The 21,029-nt window shown below is 38.4% G+C and overlaps 1 pseudogene across 1 annotated transcript in view; it reads left to right on the top strand.

Annotated features, from left to right (window-relative positions):
* Positions 1-970: 970 nt before the first annotated feature.
* The window catches only part of LOC149265131 (S-formylglutathione hydrolase-like), an 83,827-nt pseudogene continuing 63,768 nt past the window's right edge, over positions 971-21,029 (top strand). The window contains exons 1-5 of the transcript XR_016253702.1: positions 971-1,223; positions 2,152-2,199; positions 2,406-2,556; positions 2,659-2,757; positions 2,883-2,948. The product of XR_016253702.1 is annotated as an S-formylglutathione hydrolase-like (transcript). The remainder of the gene's footprint in view (positions 1,224-2,151; positions 2,200-2,405; positions 2,557-2,658; positions 2,758-2,882; positions 2,949-21,029) is intronic.

Raw genomic sequence — 21,029 nt, 5'->3', positions numbered from 1 at the left:
AGTGAGGAATGGAATGAATGTCAATGATCTCGCAAATAGGATGGCCAAGATGTGAAAAAGAATGTTAATGAAGAAATATTTGGGAAAAAGGCAACAAAGATTGTGAAGGTTGTTGAGCCACTGGTTAAGGTGTTGTGGTTGGTGGATGGGGAAAGATTGGCTATGGGATTCATTTATGAGGCTATGGATCAAGCAAATGAGCAAATAAAAGCAGTATATAAGAATATAGTAGCTAAGTATGGGCCCATTTGGGAAATCATTGATCAAAGATGGAACACTCAACTCCATTGCACTATACATGCAACTAGGTTTTTTTATGAACCCAAGGTATCATTATAAAGCTCTGGAGGCAGAAGATTTGACTTGGGAGGTTAGAGATGGATTGATTGACTGCATTGATCGCATGGTCCCTAAGGAGAGTGATCAGCTGGAGATACACCGATAGATCACTTGTTTTAACAGAGCCACAGGTACCTTTGGCAAGAACCTAGCAAGGATTTCAAGGGAAGCAGATGAGCCAGACAAACAAAAATTTCAATTTTCGAATTCTTATTTTGTTAAATTGTTTATAATTTGAAAGTTGGATATAATTTGTTGAGCTTACTTATTACACTACTAGTTTTTTGCAGCACAATGGTGGGAGGCTTTTGGTATCCATTGTCCTCAATTGCAGAAGTTTGCAATCTGTATTTTGAGTCAAACTTGCAGTGCTACTGGGTGTGAGTGCAATTGGTTTGTCTTTGAGAGGATTCACACGAAGAAGACAAACCGTTTGAAACAAAAAATGCTAAATGATCTAGTCTATGTCCAATACAACCTTCGACTAAGACATAACCAATTACTGAACAAAATACCTGATACAGATCCCATTGTGTTGGAAGATATTGATCCAACATCAAATTAGGTAGTGGAGAGTCATCTAGCAGAATTTGATTCTGATGAGGATATTGGCCTTGATTTGGATTTAGATATGGAGGCATTAGTTGAACATAATGTTCAGTTGAATGCAAATCCACTTGTACCAGCCCCAGCCCCACGTCCTCTAGTTGTAGGCACTTCCTCTACTCAACCGCGAAGAAAGTGCATATCTCGTCTATCTCAGCGTGCAGCTGCTACGCCTGCTAGTGCTACTATAGATGGTGATGGGGAGGAGGAAGAGCCATGGGTTTCCCTGATTGACTCTGATTCAAATTCTGAGCCAAATGATGTTGGATTCTCTAGCAGTAGCTAGTAGTACTGGTGACTAGTGAAGTTTTATGGTATACTTTTGTTGTAGAGGCCATTTAGAGCCTCCCTGGTTATGTGTTTTTCTTTTGATCTCTATATCATGTATGTATTGGACAATGCACTGGGTGCCATTTTGATATAATGGATATATTCATGAGCCTACTTTGATCATATGTTGTCTTGTCTCTATATTCTAATGCTTTGTGTTTGGAAACATAAATGAAAATATTTAAAATTATGTTTTTTGATAATAAAAAATAAATATTTAATGTATTTTTACAACGACGGAGTCATTGAAATCAAATTGCCCGAGTCAATACAGAGTCGGAACGGACCCTCGGCCGGTTCCAAACCCGAGTCGGAGTTTTAAAACATTGGTTGTAATCATGTATGATGTATCGATATTTTGTATTTGTTTTAGTTTCAAAAAACGTTTGGGTCTTTGTCTATTTTTGAATTTTGTTTTGTAATTTGTAAGTGTTTGTTTGTCTATATATAAAACATGTCCTCTCTGCCCTATTTCTGAGGTTGACATGTCCCATGTCATACACATATTTTTGTGTCCTCTGTGACCTGTGTCCTCGTGTCATGTGACTATTGGGCTTTCACAGCAATTCATCCTCCTTGATCTATTATATTTATGTGGGCAGAAGTATTTATCTATACTTTTTCATACTTTTCTTTCTTGTTTGTACGCTTGATTAATATTTATCAAAATTAAGCATGGTGTTATTCTAGGAAATTCAGTTATAGACTATAGTCATGGTTTATGTGCCTATGATTTATTTTGGTCTTTGTGTAATCTATGAATTACTTTTTCAGTTCTCATGCTTGTAACTTATAAACTTTCCCTTTTAGTAAGCAAACAATTTTGTCAAATTTTGACACCATAGGTTGTTTTGTGTTGTTGATAATTTGAAACAGGAGGTCTAAATGTTGAAGGGGAGTCTCACAGCTGGGATTTTGGTGTAGGTATGAGACCATCAGCCTGCTTTAATTTATTTCGTTAAATTCAACTGTGGCAAATCTTACACAATGTGCTTGTATAATTCTTTCATGTATGCTATGTGGCTAATTCTTTTGTTATTTATTTTTGAGAACTATATGGAGATATATGACATGAAAAAATTGATATCTAAAAAAGGTGCAAGACACAATGGGCAGTTTGATTTATACAGGTGCTAGATTTTATTTGAATGCTACTCAAAAGAAGTGGGCAAATTGGAGAATGTATGATTATGTTGTGGATGAAATGCATCTATTTTTGGTCATTCAATGGGGGGACATGGAGCTTTGATAGTTTTCTTTAAAAATCAAAATAAATATAAGGTGTGTCTTTCTAGACTGTACTTCTAATTTCAATGATGACACGAAACATCTTTATAATGTAAATGGTTTTCGAACCTTACTTCTATTGCTGGATTATTACAGTCTGTGTCAGCACTTTCACCCATTGTGAATCCCATTGATTGCCCATGGTGTCAGAAGGCGTTATTGAATTACTTGGGCGATGAAAAATCTAGTTGGGAGGTACCTTATTTATTTAGGTGTTTCAAATCTGATCAATTATTTTAATCTCAAATATGCATTTTTAGAACGTGTTGAACAGAAGTTTTGCATAGAAAAGTTATACTTTGATTTCTTTCCTTGTGCAGGAATATGATGCAACTTACCTAGTGAAGAAATGCAATGGTCTGTCAAAAACCATTCTTATTGATCAGGTGGCTATAATTATCCTTAAATACATTTTATGTGAAGAGAACATGATTTCAATTGCTTATAGGTTAGACAAGTTAATACAAACATGCCACAAACCAAGATATTCAGCTCATCACTATTCAATCTCAATGCAATAGTTGCTGAACGCTACAATTTTCCAAAGTTCTTGCTGGATTTTGGCAAAAATTGACCATAAAATCTTCCCAAAAAGGGAAAAAATGTTGCCTCACTAGACTATTTCATTAAGGAAGCATAACATCAATACGGAGAACCTAAAATCTGGTTGTAACTCATAGCTAGTTAAGAGGTGTGTTGTTCCAGCTTCCAAGGTATCAATTTCATTTGAGAAAGGTAATTAAAAGACAATGGTAAGTTATATATATATATATATATATATATATATATATAAATCCAATCAAAACGAATTTGCTATGTTATTTTATGGATTTATCATTTGTTTGGATGAATAGGATATTAAAGTACCCTTTTTGAGATAGTGAGTTGAGTAAGGAATTAATTTTCCATATGAAAGAAACAATAATTGCCTGGAAATATATGTGAACATGAGAAAAATAAGAAAGGGGTTTTCTATCCCATTTCACATCATAGACGTGGGTGCCTCACATTTTGTATGCCTACTTCTTAGTGAAGAAAATACATATAGTAAGCATGGAATTAATGATGAAAAAATTCGAGTTAAAGTTTCCAATGTACATTACTTTAAAATGTAATGGATAGATCTATCAACTAAGTTATAAGAATGCAAATATAAAGACATGCAACTTAATAATGAAGTTGATTGTTTAAAAACGAGGTAGCAGAATATCAACAAAATCATTAGGTATCACAAATTGAAGATATCAAAAACAAATTCGATAAGAACTTACTAGAAAAAGATGAAGAATTCTTTTGCCTAATGAATGATAGTCAACAACTATTTCTCAAATCAAGACATCAATAGATGAAACTAGTGTAATCATAAATTAAAACATTGGAATCAAGATCTTGAAATTCAACAAGAACTTGTTAGAAAGAGATGAAGGAAATTCTTACCTAAGGAACCAAATCAGAGGTTGCTTGAATAGAGCAAAAGCTTAAAAGACGAGAAGTAGAAGAATCAAGATCTTAAAAATAAGTTCAAATGAATGATCTTGACATTTTTTGCTATAATTTTTTTTTTTTCTGGGATACCTCAAATTGTGAAATTTTTAGAGATCCGAGGAGACATACCGAAGTATCTTAGGTAAAAATTTTAAAATCAGATTTCAAAAATTGGACATGTGGCATGCTTAACAATTTTGCTCTTGCAAAAAGGTAAAAAATCAATGAGTTTTGGGAAAGTTACCATAACTTTCACTTGGCACATCAAAGTTTGGTCAAACTTGTGGAATTGCAAAGAAGACATGTCAAAGGATTGTAGACTGAAATTTATATTTAGAAGGGCTCAAATTTTAGAGATATTTTATTAGAAAGGTTAGCCATCCAAATAGTCAACAAATTAGAGTTTTGAAAGGTGCATACCTTATAATTGGCATAACTTTTGATTAGAAGATCTGTTTTTGGTAACTCGAAATTCGTGTTAAAGAGAAAAAAGAGGGCCATTATTATTTACTCACATGGCTCTTAATGGAGCTTCAAAAGTTATTTGACCACTTCTAGAAAGGTCATCCATGACTCGTGGAGAAATAGAAGATGTATAGTACTAGGTATTTGAGTTGAAAGATCATTTGTCACATATGGAACAAAGGGTGAAGGAAAGAAGGAAGGAATGCAAATTGTCAACTAAGAAATAAGAAATTCCATGATTGAAAACAAGGACTCAATGCCAGTCAGAGTATTGTAGGTTGAAATTTTATATTTAGAAGGGCTCAAATTTCAGAGAAATAGTCTACAAACTAGGGTTTTTAAAGGTGCATACCTTATAATTAGCATAACTTTTGATTAGAAGATTTGTTTTTGGTAACTCAAAATTTGTGATAAAGAGAAAAAAGATGACCATTATTATTTATTCACATGGTTCCTAAGGGAGCTTCAAAAGCTATTTGACCACTTCCAAAAATCTCATCCATGACTCATAAAGAAATAGAAGATGTGTAGTACTAGGTATTCGAGTTGAAAGATCAATTTTCACGTATGGAACAAAGGATGAAGAAAAGAAGGAAGAAATTCAAAATGTCAAGGAAGAAATATGAAAGTCCATGGCTGAAAACAAGGAAGAAATGCAAAATTTCAAGAAAGAAATACAAAAATTCATAATTGAAAATAAGGAAGAAATAAAGAAAATATAAACTATGTGATTACTAAAAGGATATGGAGATCTAAGGAAATCATGAAAATAAGGAGAAGCATGGTGTTGAGACTCAATCACGTATGAGAGTATTTTATCACAATTGGAGAGCACAAATATTCAATCACAGAAACATAATCGTGACTTTTAAATTGAGGATTTACATAATTAAGGCTTCAAGTATCACCAAGGAACTGCTACATTCCGAAGATCAATATGAGGATGTTTGATGGTAATGATTCTATAACATGGATATTCCAAATGGAACAATACTTTGATCTACACCAAGTGACATCCTTACAAAAGGTAAATATGGCAGCCATGTATTTAGAATAAGATCAATTTTTATGGTACCAATGGCTTTGTGAAAGAAAAAAGATTCTATTGTATCTTGGTTTGTTTTTAAGGAGAATGATAGCACATTATGGAGATATTAAAAGCAATTCATTCTTTAGTTAATTGTCAAATCTTCAGTAAAAATGGTCCAATTATAGAACACATTCAACAATTCCAAAAGTTGAGTCTCAAGGTAAAGAACATTTAGAGGATAATTTGTTAGACCTCTTTATGGGAACTTTAAAGGAAAGCATCCAACATGAGGTATGTTCGTTTGAACCTAAATCCGTAGAGCATGCTTTCACACTAGCAAAGAAAGTTGAAAATAAAAATATGGTTGCCATAAAATTCAACACTAGTAACTATAGAGAGCATCATGCCCCCCTCTCCAAAATTGACAAGGTTGGCACCTCAACAAATGGATGAAAGAAGAATGAAGGGACTATGTTTCAATTGTGACAACAAGTATATTAAGGGACATAAATGCGGTGAGAAGAATTTATTTTAAACTATTAGAAAAAGAGTAACAAGGACAAGTGTTCCTAAGGCTTGGTGTCTAGCCTAGGAAAAAGTGTCCTAACATGACCCTCTTGACTTAACTTTATGAGAAATAAAGTTAAAGTGAATTTAGGAGACAGTCATAGAGTCCCTTTTTGAGTTAATTAATGAAAATGGGACTTAGGGGATAAAGTGACTTATGGGTCAATGGAGAATTAAATGCTCACACTTGATCTCAATGGCTAAGATCTAATCTCAGCCATTGGGTCTTAGGGTTAGGTCTCTTCTCATTATGAAGGAACAATAAGGAAAAAGCAAAGGGGAAAATACACCATTTGCACATTTTCTTCATGAGATTTAGAGAAGAGGATAAAAAGAGGTCAAGAGGGAAAAAAGTGCAACAAGGGAAGGGAAAAGTACAAAAGCAAGCCAGTAAAGGATTGCAACAAGAGGCACAAATTCCAAGGTTGAGAATGGGCATGGAGCTGAAGGAAGAGGGCAGTGAAATTTAAGAGGGACTGGGCATGATTTTTGAGGTAGTTGGGTTGCACTAATTGTTGTTAGAAGGGCTACATTAATTGTTGTTAGAGTGGCATGATTTTTGAGGGACAATAACACTGAAATCGACGTCTTTCAAGGCACTAAAATTGAGATAGTCTAACCATGGATTTTGAGGTTGGTACTACACATTTATTGCACTATCAGGGGCACAAAAAGTGAGGATTCTAGGGCACTAAAATTGAGGTTGTCAGAGTGCAGATTGTAGGATTGTTTGTACAAAATGTTCAAGGTAGTGGCATGAATTTTGAGGGGAACAAACAGTGAATTAATTGCTACTAGACAATACAACAAAGGCATGATCTTTTAAGCTTGACACAAAATTCTAGGAGTACGAGTTGTTAGGCAGAAACTTGAAGGAGCAACTACAACAAAATTTCCAAGGAATTTTGGGTATGAATTTAGGGAGATAAGTTGACTTGTTTGTTGCCATCTATTGTTGTAATAAGTTCTTTGATAAGAAATAAAAATATCTCTCTCTCATTGGATTTCCCTTCAGATTTTTTCCAAGGTCATTAGACCAAAAATATCCTCTGTTAAATATGTGGGTTGGTCATATTTTTCTTAGCAAAAGCAAAAGTGAAAAAGTAGAGTAGGCTCATCTGTTTCTAAGTTGAAAAATATTCATGTTTATGATAGCAACATCAAACATGTGGGTTGGGCATTGTTAATTTTTAGGGCTAGATTGTTCTCTGTTGTAGATACTTTCATTTATAAACTTATTCACCATTTTCATATCCGATTTACCCCAGAACATCATACCATCATTAGCAATTATGTATAGAGAACATTAACATCAACGATGCAGTGGAATGATAAAGAACAACACAAGAAAAACATAGTCAATAGAGACACCAGGATTTAGGCCAGAGACCAAGGCAAAATCCCACAAGGGGAAAGCCCAACCAAAATTTTCTTCTATTAGGTATGCATGAATTGTTTATATGAGATACAAAGTACAATAAGAATAAGATACATCAAGACTCCTAGGGCCAACCCAAGTTGATCCGTAAATTTCCATGGATATTCCACTAGACAGTTCGTTGCAACAAATTTGATAATATTATATTAAAAATCTAAGATTCTACACTATTAGAGTTTCATTTAATTTCTAGATGTGTAAAATTAACTGTAATTTGTGCATGCGTGTAAAAGTATATCAAGAAGAAAAGTAGAGAATGAAAAAATAAACTCACACATACATAATACACAAGATATGCTCTCTGGGAAACCCTTTCGGGAGAAAACACGGCTAGAACGTGAGGCTGCTTCGCTCTCTTTCTCTGTCTAGAAATATGGCTGCAGATACAAAGAAGTAATGTCTGTGGCCCGTGGGCTATTATAATGCACAAATCTTCCATGTGTGCTCTACCTCCTATCTCTCCTAGCTATCTTTGCTCAACTATGGAACAAAATTCTCTCGAAAGAATGGAATGCCTCTTCCTCCTAGTGGTTTAGTTATAAAACAACCCAATAGCCTACTAGTGGTTAAGTTTGACTACATCAACTCTTAACTAGAGTTACAAAATGAACTCTTTTAGATTATTTTATATCATAAACATATGGATAGCCCATTTTCCATGAATAATGGGGGTTGACACAACATCCTCCCGAACTATAGGTGTGAAAATAGGAAGGCCAACTTCTGAGTGGCATAAGTTTTGCATACGGACTCTAATTGACGCGATTCTTGCATCGTTGGAAAGCTTTGTGTGTGTAGAATAGCATGAAAAGGTGCAACGCGTAAGCGACAAATTTTTACCACCAAAAGACATCATTTGATGCCTCAAAATTCTCCCTGAAGGTTTTGGACCCCGTTTCACCAAACTGGGTCCCGCAGGTAAAAATGGTCCGGTGAGCTGATTCCTCCACTTCTTTCTACTCCAAATGCATCGAGATGGATGACAAACAATATATTGATCCAATTTGGATCACCAGTAAGTTTACTACTTCGTTTGTGAATTGAATGAGACAAGTCCAAGATAGCTGCTATACAATATCACATCTATCATCCATCATGTTATCACTATCATCAAAAGAATTGACATATCTATATCACTACTTTGAGTCCAACAAGGTTATCAGGTCACTGCCAATCCAACATGGTCATTGCCAATCCAAGTTACAGCCATATCAAAGGGTACTGTTATCAAAATCATCATTGTCATCAACGCTGCTCATTAAAATCATTTTCATCAAGGAAATGATATAATCAAAGTCACAATCATGTCATCATCTCATGAACACAACGACCATTCCACTGTCATTATGTATTAAATGCAAGGTCACTTGTCACTATGTATATTTATTGAGCTCATTGTCATATAAATATTGTCAAACCAAGACATTTAAGGGGTACTCTACCACATGATGAAATCTCAGCCCTACATTCATTAAAACCTCTAAGAGAGAATTTGAATCACGGTGAGGAAAATAATGAGAGCCATATACAATGTGTCCTACAACAAGTAAAGTCAACCTTATAGAGTATAGAGTATAGGACAATCTTCGTCTTAACAGTATAGAATGATATGCCACACACCACAGAGTGATGACATTGAGACAGTCCGAGCCACAAGAATACTAAGAGCAAGCTGCTGTGAAATAATATCCACTACCTCTGTATAAATTTGATGCCATAGAATAACGATGCCTCTGAATAAGATTCGATGCCATGTAACAATGCCACTGTAGGGAGTTCACTGCTAGGTAACGACCCCACTAAATGTAACAATGCCACTATACAAAAATCAGATCACTGTGTAATAGAGAGTGAACCTTAGTGAAATCAAAAGCGAGTTACTATGATAACAATACAAACCACAATTAAAATGCAAACCATAGATAAATCAAATGCAATCCAATGGAAGATATAGATGTGGGTCTCAGGAACAAACATGACACTTAAGAGAATAGATGTGATGCCTTATATGATGGAAGCGATGCCTCAGATCACTGATGCGATGCCTCACATAGTAGATGTGATGCCTTAGAGAATAAGCAATGTCATTGTGATATGCATGTGGACCATGATGCCCGGAAACAAAGTACAAACAATCAACAAAAGCGAGCCTCAGAGATGTGGGCCACAGAAGTTACATTATGTGCCATAGCTATTAGATGCAAGCTATAATAAAAGGTTGAGCCTCGGATAATTCCATAGATATATGGCGAGCCTCAGTCAAGTATGTGAACCATCATATATATGAACCAAAGAAAGATGTGTGATCTAGCTTATATACAATATGAGCCACTATTTATTAGTACAAACCATAGAGATAAGCGAACCATAAAGATGAGGGCTAATTTTCCTCAAAGCACTAAATCAATACACCAAACAATGGTGGATTATTACCAATATATAGTTTTCCCCTTGTACGAATGGACACAACTTATCGTTTGGTCGCCTTGAGGTCGACATGAGATCTTTGGTGGGAAACATCAAAATTTGAATTAATATATTTTCTAATTAATCAAAATAATATTTCTCTTTTAATAGAATTGTCCTTTGTATAGAATAAATCTTCTTTGGGGTAGCTAGGCTTCCTTTGGGGCAAGAGGGTTTCCCTTTGGGAATTTCATCCAGAAGCTGCCCAAATTTCAACACTTCCTCTCAGCTAGGGAGGAATTTTTTTTTAATTTTAGATAACAATGGTATGTTCTATGCTCAAGAGAAATTTAATTCAATTTTCTTATTAGCCCAATATCAATTTCCATATTAGCAATCATATTAACATGACAGTAAATGCAGATAGAACATAAATAAAAATAGTAGAAGACAAGCCAAGACAAGAGGACACAAGATGTGGCGCATGCTAGGGACAAACCCCAATGTGGGGAAACCCTTTGATCAAGTCTTCTTAGTATTCTTCAAATGTTCAGCAGAGAGAGAGAGCGAGAGTACAATATACAAAATTCACTTTCCCAATCAAAGTCAAATCTGTCCCGTCAAACAATAGCCATAGGAAGCCCTAACTAGAAAGTTAATGTTGGTCAATGAGGCAGAATTTCTCCTCCAAATCAACTCGGTCAAACCTAGTCAACTCGGCCTCCAACAACAATCCAAATCAGCCCAAAATAGTCCCAAAAATGACAATGAGGTCAACGCAGAGGTCAAACCTGCGGTCAACGCTAGTCAAACAACTCTGTTTGCCTCGATTTATGTGCCCAAAAATGTGACTTGCCCAATAGAAAATTCCCCCAGAAAAATGCATTCAAACTCAGTCAACTGTAGCTTGGTCAACGTTGGTCAACCCTTCCTACAATTTGGTCAGAACCCAAAATAGAAAACACATTCTGTCCTTCGCACGTGTGGAGAGAAGGCTTCCCTGAAGTTGTACGACCCAATCAGATGAGGAGAGAGAGATATGTGTGAGAATGAATGATGCCCAAAAGAGGTAGATGCACCTTCTATTTATATGCAATGTTGAGGACGAATAGGCATGTCTTTTGGGCTTCTGAGCCTACAATAGTTCGATGGTCGTCCTTGACAATTTGTCCATAAACAAAATAAATTCATAATTCCATTTGTACATGTCAGAATGAGATGATATTTAGATCAATCCTACACCTCTCGGAAATAGGAATCCAATAAAAATATCAGCTGCATCATATGAGTTGTCCAAGGTGGAGTTTGGCCCTAGTTGCCAAATTTAACACTCCCTCTCAACTAGGAAGAACTCCACCTGCCAAACTATCTGACAATCTGTACCATCCCTTTCATCCCTGCTCTGCTCTGCTTTGTTTTGTTGAACCATGAAGAAATAATGAAGAAGAAATGATCGAGAATATATCATACCATTCTCCATTGACCCAAAGTTAGTCTCAATTAATCGTGAGTGTATCATACTACTCTCCATTGACTTCGAAGTCAGTCTCCATTGATCCCAGATCAATATCAAACATCCTAGCATGGAGAGTATGATAGTAACAATGCGTCTATCGGTAGTACTGTTAGCTCTGCTATGAAAAAGGATCAAAAATGGATTCAAAACACTCTCAAAGGCTGCAAATACACTTAAAATCATGCCAAAGGATCCATTGTTGCTGTTGAAATCTTCAAATTTTGATTAAAATCCGTCCACCGATCGAATTGGTTGCAAAAGAAAAGCCCTTGGGAAAGCAAAAATATGCTATCGGGAGGCAAAGACACTCCAAAACCATGCAAAAAACCCGAATTACAGGCTTAAAGGTCCAAATGAACTGCAGCCGTTCGATCTGGCTGATCAACGGTCCAGATCTCATCGGCAGATATGGCATCAGCGCTTCACCAAGGATCGGGGCACAAGACATCGCCGATGAGTGATCGTCGATATTGCATCGGCGAGTCGCAATGGAGGACTTACAAAGAGGTCTGGGCTTTTATATTTTGCGATGAGCGATCGCCGATATCGCATTGGCGTATGCGCTTTCAAAGGGGGCAGGGCCTTTCGCACATATATATTTGCGATCCGATGAGTCGGACCCGACGGGTATTTAACATTTTATTTCATGTTATTTCAGTTCCGCCAGCGGCCTTTTTCCCGCATTTTTTATTTTTTCCAAGCATAAGTCAAAATATATCGCATCGGCGGATATCGCATCGGAATTTCGCTATTGGGATAGCGAAAGGGACGGGGCCTTTACATATGACACGCCTCCGACCTGATGGGTCGGACCCGATGGCATTATGAATGATTTCTGTTTAAAATTTCAAATCCGCGCTAAAGCTGTTTTCAATGGTTTTGGGCGCATTTTCTTTATATAACGAAATATAAGAAAATACAAAGGAAGCCTGGGTAGGTGCCGATTGCGATGATTCTCGGATCCGAAAGGGTTCGGAAGTAAAATATATATATTGTTCAAGTCCGCCAAAGCCATTTTTCATGATTTTGCAGCAGTTTTATGTGTATTTTAAAATATAAAGAAACAGAGGATTGGCCAGTTAAGATATTCATTGCGACCCGAAAGGCAGACTCGATAGATGATTGAACCATGCCTGAACCTTTTAAAGTCCAAATTGAAGCAGTGATGGGCAGGAATGAGCAGTTTGGCAGCGTTTCACTGTTTATAACCAAAACAGTCATGATTGAGCCGTTTTAATGTTCAACGACTGCAATTAACCAACAGTATGGCCGAGAAGGAAACAGGACACCGCTGATCAAATCAGAGCATTCAATGGTTATGGGTTTCACCCGTATTTCACTCCACCTGCCCAAGGAGGACCTCAGAGTGCCAGAGAAGGTCAAATCCATTTACCAACACAGTCAGATTTGTATCTGAGGCCCATTTCTAAATGTAAATGTGGTTGGTGATCATTTATTGACTCCTCCACGCATGTTTAGCAGAGATATTTTGTAATGTGACACCATATATACCCAGAACAGAGATGTAATCATATGATGAGTGTTAGATGAAGGTGACTCTGTTGTAAGGTTCAACTTCTGGAGACTGTAACTACTTTGTAACCTGCAGTGTCTAGTCTTCATTTCCAGCTAATACAAGCTTCTTTTGTTGTTAATTGCTCATTTTCCACTTCTCTTTCTTGTTCCAGGCTGTGCCTGTTTGCATTGATTCATGTTCTGTTAATGTTTAGCATTAGAGGGGCTATCATCCCACCTCTATGTTAGGATTTAGCATGTATCATTGAACATGTATGCAGGTTTTTGTTGTTTAATGCATAAATAATTGTCATCCTGTCTGTGTATTAGAAACTAGATTTACAGACCTTTTAACTGGTTGCAGCCGGCCATCACAGGGTCCTGTGCATCTGCGGGTGTGGTCAGTCTTCTCCATTATCACCTTATCCTCAAAATGTGAGTAATTGGTGGTTAAAAGCCTTGTAGTCTGGGGGTGTTCACCCATGTCTAGGGTCAATCATAGTATAAGTGGTTATCTGGCTTGAATATGTAGCATTTGTTTCATTCATCCACCATTTATCCAACTATTTTGTTGAATTTGTAATGTTCCCGAGCATCACCGATATGCAACCTAGGTGAGTTTCTTGGGGTGATAACATTAATTGGTGCCATTGCCGGGGGGAGGAGAATCGAAGCTCATCTTCCCTGGGAGAACGACACAGCTTCAAAATTTGATGACAGACAAGGTTTGAACACAGTATTTCGGTTGTAATCATCTGTCTGGCGACTCCACTGGAGGAAGGCCATCCTTTGGCGACTCCGCATTGAAGTTCTGGCACAGCTGCTGAAGCATGCACGAAGTTATCTTCAGAATATCAGCTGAACCATTGCCTGATCCTGAGAAGATCGTTCAGTAGAAGAAAATATCACAGTAAGGAGCATCAGGGTCAAGTAAGCCTTAAAAATTCCATGTATCCCTGTTAGTGATTGTCACCTTCAGAGATTCATGCAGCTCCTTGTTATTCATTCCCTTTTTGGAACTCAGTTCACAGAAAGAAGCTCCATGATGTCCATTATATTCCTTTGTTCCTGCCATTCCATTCATTGATTCATTCTTCTCAGTCCACCAGTATCTTTTTACCCTACCTCAGTCATGGCAAGCCAGCAAGCTCTTACAAAGATAGAAAGAATAGTTGCTTCTAGGTATGGGCCCTTAGTTTTGCCTACCCCTTTGAATGCCATGCCTGTAGGAGATTATATGGAATATATGCCTAAATTTGCTGGTGCATAAGGAGTATTAGCTGAAGAGCACCTCGAATCTTTCTATTGTTATGCTGATAACCTAGATATCAATGAAGAGGATGTCTGGATGAGGGTTTTTGTCCAAAGCCTAGATGGGGAGGCTAGAAAATGGTTTAGAGAATTACCCCCTAGGTCTATTGCAGATATTGGGGCCCTAGATGATGTATTTTTAAAGCACTGGGGAAGTAATAAAGATCTGCTCTATTATCATACTGAATTTGGGAACTTGCAGAGAGAAGATGGTGAGCTGCTGTCTGATTTCAATATCAGATTCAATCATATGTACAGCAGAATACCAGCTGAAATAAAACCTACCCCTACTTCTGCCATGCTCACATATGCCAATGCCTTCGATTCTCAGTTCTGCCTGTTGTTAAGAGAAAGGAGATGTGCTTCTCTAGCTGATATGCAAGATGCAGCTTTTGAAGTTGAATCGAACATTCTAGCTGCAGAGAGACTTGAAGATGATGTCGAGTGCAGAAGTCAGGGAGGTGAATCCTCATCATCCTCAGAGCTTGAGATTGATGAATTAGCTAGGATGATTGAGCTTTTGACCTCTGAAGTTTCCAAATTAAAGGCTGAGCAGTATTTTGAGGTAGCAGGAGCTCATTGTTCCATTTCTGTTCCAACTCCAAATCCATGTAAAAGAACACGTGAGCATGGGCAGATTTTGCAGAGAAACAGAGTTACAAATGAAGATGAAGGGGTAAGGCCCCTTTTACAGAATGTAGTCATGAAAGAGGAGCTGTTTGAAGAGGAGGAAGTCCATGTTTTGGAAGGTGCTCCTTTCCTGACAAGGGCTGCTTATGAAAAAGCAATGTCCAAGGGCATTGCTCAGCAATTTGTTGTTGCTACAGAGCAACAAGTTAATCAGCAGCAGTCAGTAGCTAATCCTTTCTTCCTCCACGAATTTGTGCCCGAAGCCAGCTCATCTTTGTGTGGCTGTGCAAGTTTGCAAATTAACCAGCCTGCTATTGTCCCCAGCCCAGTAATCAAAAGGGGAGAAGAATGCTCCCCGTCATCTTTTGTTTCCTTGTCTGCTCAAAAGGAAAGCCCTCATTGCTGCCCCTTGAACACTGAGGCAGAACATAATTTAGTGCTCAAGGTTGAGACTAATCACCTCAGTTTTGATGTTTTAATACCCGCTCAGTGGGCCCCCACACAAATTGAAAGGGCAGCTTGCCAGATGACAAAGGAAGAGGATGCACAGTTTTGGGATTCCTCCTTGGATGAGGATTGTTCTATTGAAGATGCAGGAGCAGATGATGTCTTTGTGTCCCCTGCACAAGAACACTGTGGTTTACCATTCATATTAGTTGTGCAGACCACAGGTAACACAGACAAGTATACACCAAAAACGAGTATTCAGCTGGTATACAAAGGCTCCCATGAAGAACATCCAAGGAGGGAAATACATAGAAAGGGAGTGAAATTTGATCCCTACCTACTTGTCAAGCTCAAATGTCCTAAACTCTTTGAGGTAGAGGATCAAATCAATCTAGTCCTGCTGATCTATGATGAACCGAGCTGAGAGAAGGAGAAACAGTTTGGTTGCCCTGCAAATGGGCAAATTTTGAAGTTTAAGTTTTCAGGCTTTTATGTTTGTAATTAAGTTCTTTTACAGTTTTATGTTGTATGCTTAGTAGACTCCATGCCCAATGAAACACTAGGAATTTTGGCTAATTTGTTTGTTGCTGGAAAGGCATTGATCTGCAGGTTCTTGAGACCTCACAGGGAGGATCTCATCCCCAGAAGGAGCCAGTGTTAGCTCTGCTATGCAAAAGGATCAAAAATGGATTCAAAACACTCTCAAAGGCTGCAAATACACTTAAAATCATGCCAAAGGATCCATTGTTGCTGTTGAAATCTTCAAATTTTGATTAAAAGCCGTCCACCGATCGAATTGGTTGCAAAAGAAAAGCCCTTGGGAAAGCAAAAATACGCTATCGGGAGGCAAAGACACTCCAAAACCATGCAAAAAACCCGAATTACAGGCTTAAAGGTCCAAATGAACCGCAGCCGTTCGATCTGGCCGATCAACGGTCCAGATCTCATCGGCGGATATGGCATCAGCGCTTCACCAAGGATCGGGGCACAAGACATCGCCGATGAGCGATCGTCGATATCGCATCGGCGAGTCGCAATGGAGGACTTACAAAGAGGTCTAGGCTTTTATATTTTGCGATGAGCGATCGGTGTATCGGATCGGCGCTTTCAAAGGGGGCAGGGCCTTTTGCACATATATATTTGCGATCCGATGAGCCGGACCCGACGGGTATTCAACATTTTATTTCATGTTATTTCAGTTCCGCCAGCGGCCTTTTTCCCGTATTTTTAATGTTTTCCAGGCATAAGTCAAAATATATCGCATCGGCGAATATCGCATCGGCATTTCGCTATCGGGATCGCCGAAGGCACGGGGCCTTTACATATGACACACCTCCGACCCGATGGGTCGGACCCGATGGCATTATGAATGGTTTCTGTTAAAATTTCAAATCCGCGCTAAAGCTGTTTTCAATGGTTTTGGGCGCATTTTCTTTATATTACGAAATATAAGAAAATACAAAGGAAGCCTGGGCAGGTGCCGATTGCGATGAGTCTCGAATCCGAAAGGGTTCGGAAGTAAAATATATATACATATTGTTCAAGTCCGCCAAAGCCATTTTTCATGATTTTGCAGCAGTTTTATGTGTATTTTCAAATATAAAGAAACAGAGGATTGGTCGGTTAAGATATGCATTGCGACCCGAAAGGCGGACCCGATAGATGATTGAACCATGCCTGAACCTTTTAAAGTCCAAATTGAAGCAGTGATGGGCAGGAATGAGCAGTTTGGCAGCGTTTCACTGTTTATAACCAAAACAGTCATGATTGAGCCATTTTAATGTTCAACGACTGCAATTAACCAACATTGTGGCCAAGAAGGAAACAGGACACCGCCGATCAAGTAAGAGCATTCAATGGTTATGGGTTTCACCCGTATTTCACTCCACCTACCCAAGGAGAACCTCAGAGCGCCAGAGAAGGTCAAATCCATTTACCAACACAGTCAGATTTGTATCAGAGGCCCATTTCTAAATGTAAATGTGGTTGGTGATCATTTATTGACTCCTCCATGCATGTTTAGCAGAGATATTTTGTAATGTAACACCATATATACCCAGAACAGAGATGTAATCAGATGATGAGTGTTAGATGAAGGTGACTCTGTTGTAAGTTTCAACTTCTAGAGACTGTAACTACTTTGTAACCTGCAGCGTCTAGTCTTCATTTCCAGCTAATACAAGCTTCTTTTGCTGTTAATTACTCACTTTCCACTTCTCTTTCTTGTTCCAGGCTGTGCCTGTTTTCATTGATTCATGTTCTGTTAATGTTTAGCATTAGAGGGGTTGTCATCCCACCTCTGTGTTAGGATTTAGCATGTATCATTGAGCATGTATGCAGGTTTATGTTGTTTAATGCATAGAGAGCTGTCATCCTGTCTATGTATTAGAAACTAGATTTACAAACCTTTTAACTGGTTGCAGCTGGCCATCACAGGGTCCTGTGCATCTGCTGTTGTGGTCAGTCTTCTCCATTATCACCTTATCCTCAAACTGTGAGTAATTGGTGGTTAAAAGCCTTGTAGTCTGGGGGTGTTCACCCATGTCTGGGGTCAATCATAGTAGAAGTGGTTATCTCGCTTGAATATGCAGCATTTGTTTCATTCATCCACCATTTATCCAACTATTTTGTTGAATTTGTAATGTTCCCGAGCATCACCGATATGTAACCTAGGTGAGTTTCTTGGGGTGATAACAAGTACTATGGTCCCTATCCTCATTTCCCTACTCATTAGCCAGATGACAGGTACTTCCCATGAGTCCCGAATTGCTTGGGTAGGATGTGCCGACAGGAGAAGGTGAACCAATCATCTTGCTCATATGCCATAGGAGAAGGTGAACCACTCATCCTATGCATATCTCAACATGGTTTATCACAGGGGAAGGTGAACCACTCACCCTCTACATCGCAAACCACCAGGGGAAGGTGAGCCGCTCACCCTATGGTCACCCATTGCTCCAAGAAGTACCCCAAGCCCCCTAGAGCTCAATATCCAAATCAAACAGGACCCTCATAAGAGGGTTTCTCCACGACTCCAAGTCGTTCACGGAAGGTTAAGAATTTTACCTTCCCTAGGGGCTTCGTAAGAATATTTGCAACCTGATCATCAGTCCCAATAAGACGGAGCCTTATTGCTCCCCATTGTACCATATCCTAGATAAAGTAGTACCTAATATCAATATGCTTGGAGTGGTCATGAAACACGAGATTCTTAGAAAGACGAATCCCACTTTGGTTGTCACAATAGATAACGGTGGTATCCAAGACATCCAAACAACTCACTAAAGAGCTTCCTCAACCAAACAACTTCACAGAAGGCCATACTAGCAACAATGCATTCAGCCTCAGTGGTGCTCAAAGCAACCAACTTCTGCTTCCCGCAAATCCAGGATATCGAAGCAGAACTTAGAGAGAAGCAACATCTAAATGTGCTCTTACAATCCACCACACTTCCAGCTTAGTTAGCATCAGAATAACCATGGAGCCTCACATTCTCGACAATTTATCTCAGTCCATAGGTGATTGTGCTCCATAGATATCTTGAGAGATTCTTGGAAGAAATCCAATGTATGTGATGAGCCTCGACCATAAACTGACTCAATGTATTCACTACAAAACTTATGTCGGATATGAGTTCACCAAGAACATCAAAGCCCCCACGAGTTGATGATAATTAGAAATATTTCCAAAATCGGGCCCAGTAACACTTCTGCATAACTTCTTGAAGTTAAGTTCCATCGGAGTAGTCACAGAATTGCAGTCCACCATCCCAAATATTTCAAGTAGCTTCACAATGTATTTTCCTCGAGAGAGGAAAACCTCACCTGGCTTTTGCCAGACCTCCAATCCTAGGAAATAATGCATCACTCCTAGGTCCTTCATCTTGAATTCAGAAGCCAACTCCCTCTTGCATTGATGAATGAGAGGGTCTGCACTTGTCAAAAATAGATTGTCCACATAAAGCACCAAGATGAGAGGCCTATCATTAAGAAAAGTCTTTCCTTAGAAATCACATAAGAGAAATTTTTGGCCAACACATTTCAAACCAACAAGTGTCATTCATCGTCAGGACCAAATGAAGAGGAAGACCATGGCAAAGGCTTAAATAGAGAGCAATGTAGAGACCTTAATTTCAAGAAATGACTATATTTGAACAATAATACTTAGTAAAGGTTTGGATCAACTTCACTTCTTGTAAATCCCAACTCATCAGATAGTTGTCGATCCTCTTATACCAAGCCTGTGGAGCTTGCTTCAACCCATAGAGGGCTTTCTTCAATTTTCATATATGTGTCTGATGATCTTGAACTTCGAACCCCTCGTGTTTGTTCTACATAGACTTCCTCCTTAATTGAACCATGCAAGAAGGTGGTCTTGACATCCATCTGGTATAGATACCATCCTTGCGAGGCAACAAGGGGTATAATTGAATAGATGGTGGTATATCGAGCAACAGGTTCAAATATCTCATCATAGTCCACACCTTCCTTTTGAGAGAAGCCTCGAGCAACAAATCTAGCCTTGAACTTTTCAACACTTCTATCAGCTCCATGCTTGATCTTGTAGAGCTTTTTCGAGGTGACAATGGATTTTTCCTTGGGTCTAGGGACCACATCTTAGACATCATTCTTCATAATCAACTCATACTCTTCGTTCATAGCATCCTTCCAAACTTGGTGCTTCACAACTTCTTTGAATGTGCAAGGCTCAGATTGAACAATGGTGCTCATGGCAGTTAAGTACCCTTGGTACCTATTTGACTTCTTACTTTCACGAAATGTCCCCCTTGGTGCAACATGTCTCTCGTCATCTTCGATAGTTTCCCTAAGCCATGAGGGTCTCCTTGTCGAGGAGGAGGGCTCATGAGGAGGTGGATCATTGGGATCCATTGGTCCTTCAACATCAAGCATTAGCTCATCCTGTGGTTCTCCTTGTTTTCCTGAATCTGCTTCTTTGTCCTTCCTTGGAATAGGAAGGTTAATAATCTTCCCAAGGGCAACATTTTCATCGAAGGTGACATCATGACTTATCTCCACTTCTCTTTGACTAGGCACATAGATTCTATATGCCTTAGAAGTTTCATTGTAGCCCACAAATCTTCCTTTCTTCCCAAATGCATCCAATTTTCTTTTCTTTTCTTTTGGCACATGAAAATATATGGGACTACAAAAAATTCTAAAGTGAGAAACATTAGATTTCTTACCAGTGAAAACTTCATCGAGAGTTTTGGAGTCCAACGCTTGATGGGGGAATCTATTTTGAACGTACATGACAGTGTTGGTAGCTTCCGCCCATAAGAACTTCGGAAGGCTTTGATCATGAAGCATGGCACGAGTGGCTTCTATAATAGAACAATTCTTCCTTTTAGCAACACCATTTTTCTCAGGAGTATATGCGGTAGTAGTCTCCCTCTTAATGCCATCTTCTCTACAATAGTCATTGAACTCATTTGATTCATATTCTGTTCCATTATCAATCCTCAATATTTTGATCTTCTCCCGGTTTGATTTTCGACCAAAGCTTTGAAAGAATGGAACCATGAGAATACCTCGTCCTTCTTCTTCAAGAAATATATCCAAGTTTTGCAAGAGAAATCATCCTTTAAGTTAGCATATTATAAATATTCTCCCAAAGAGTTCACGGGCATCATACCAATT

This window comes from Pinus tabuliformis, chromosome 6 (assembly GCF_031772625.1).
Source record: "Pinus tabuliformis cultivar Carrire ecotype Pingquan chromosome 6, CPIR1, whole genome shotgun sequence".
NCBI lineage: Eukaryota > Viridiplantae > Streptophyta > Pinopsida > Pinales > Pinaceae > Pinus > Pinus tabuliformis.
The sequence above is the reverse complement of the archived record's forward strand: the minus strand, read 5'-3'. Positions and strand labels throughout refer to the sequence as shown.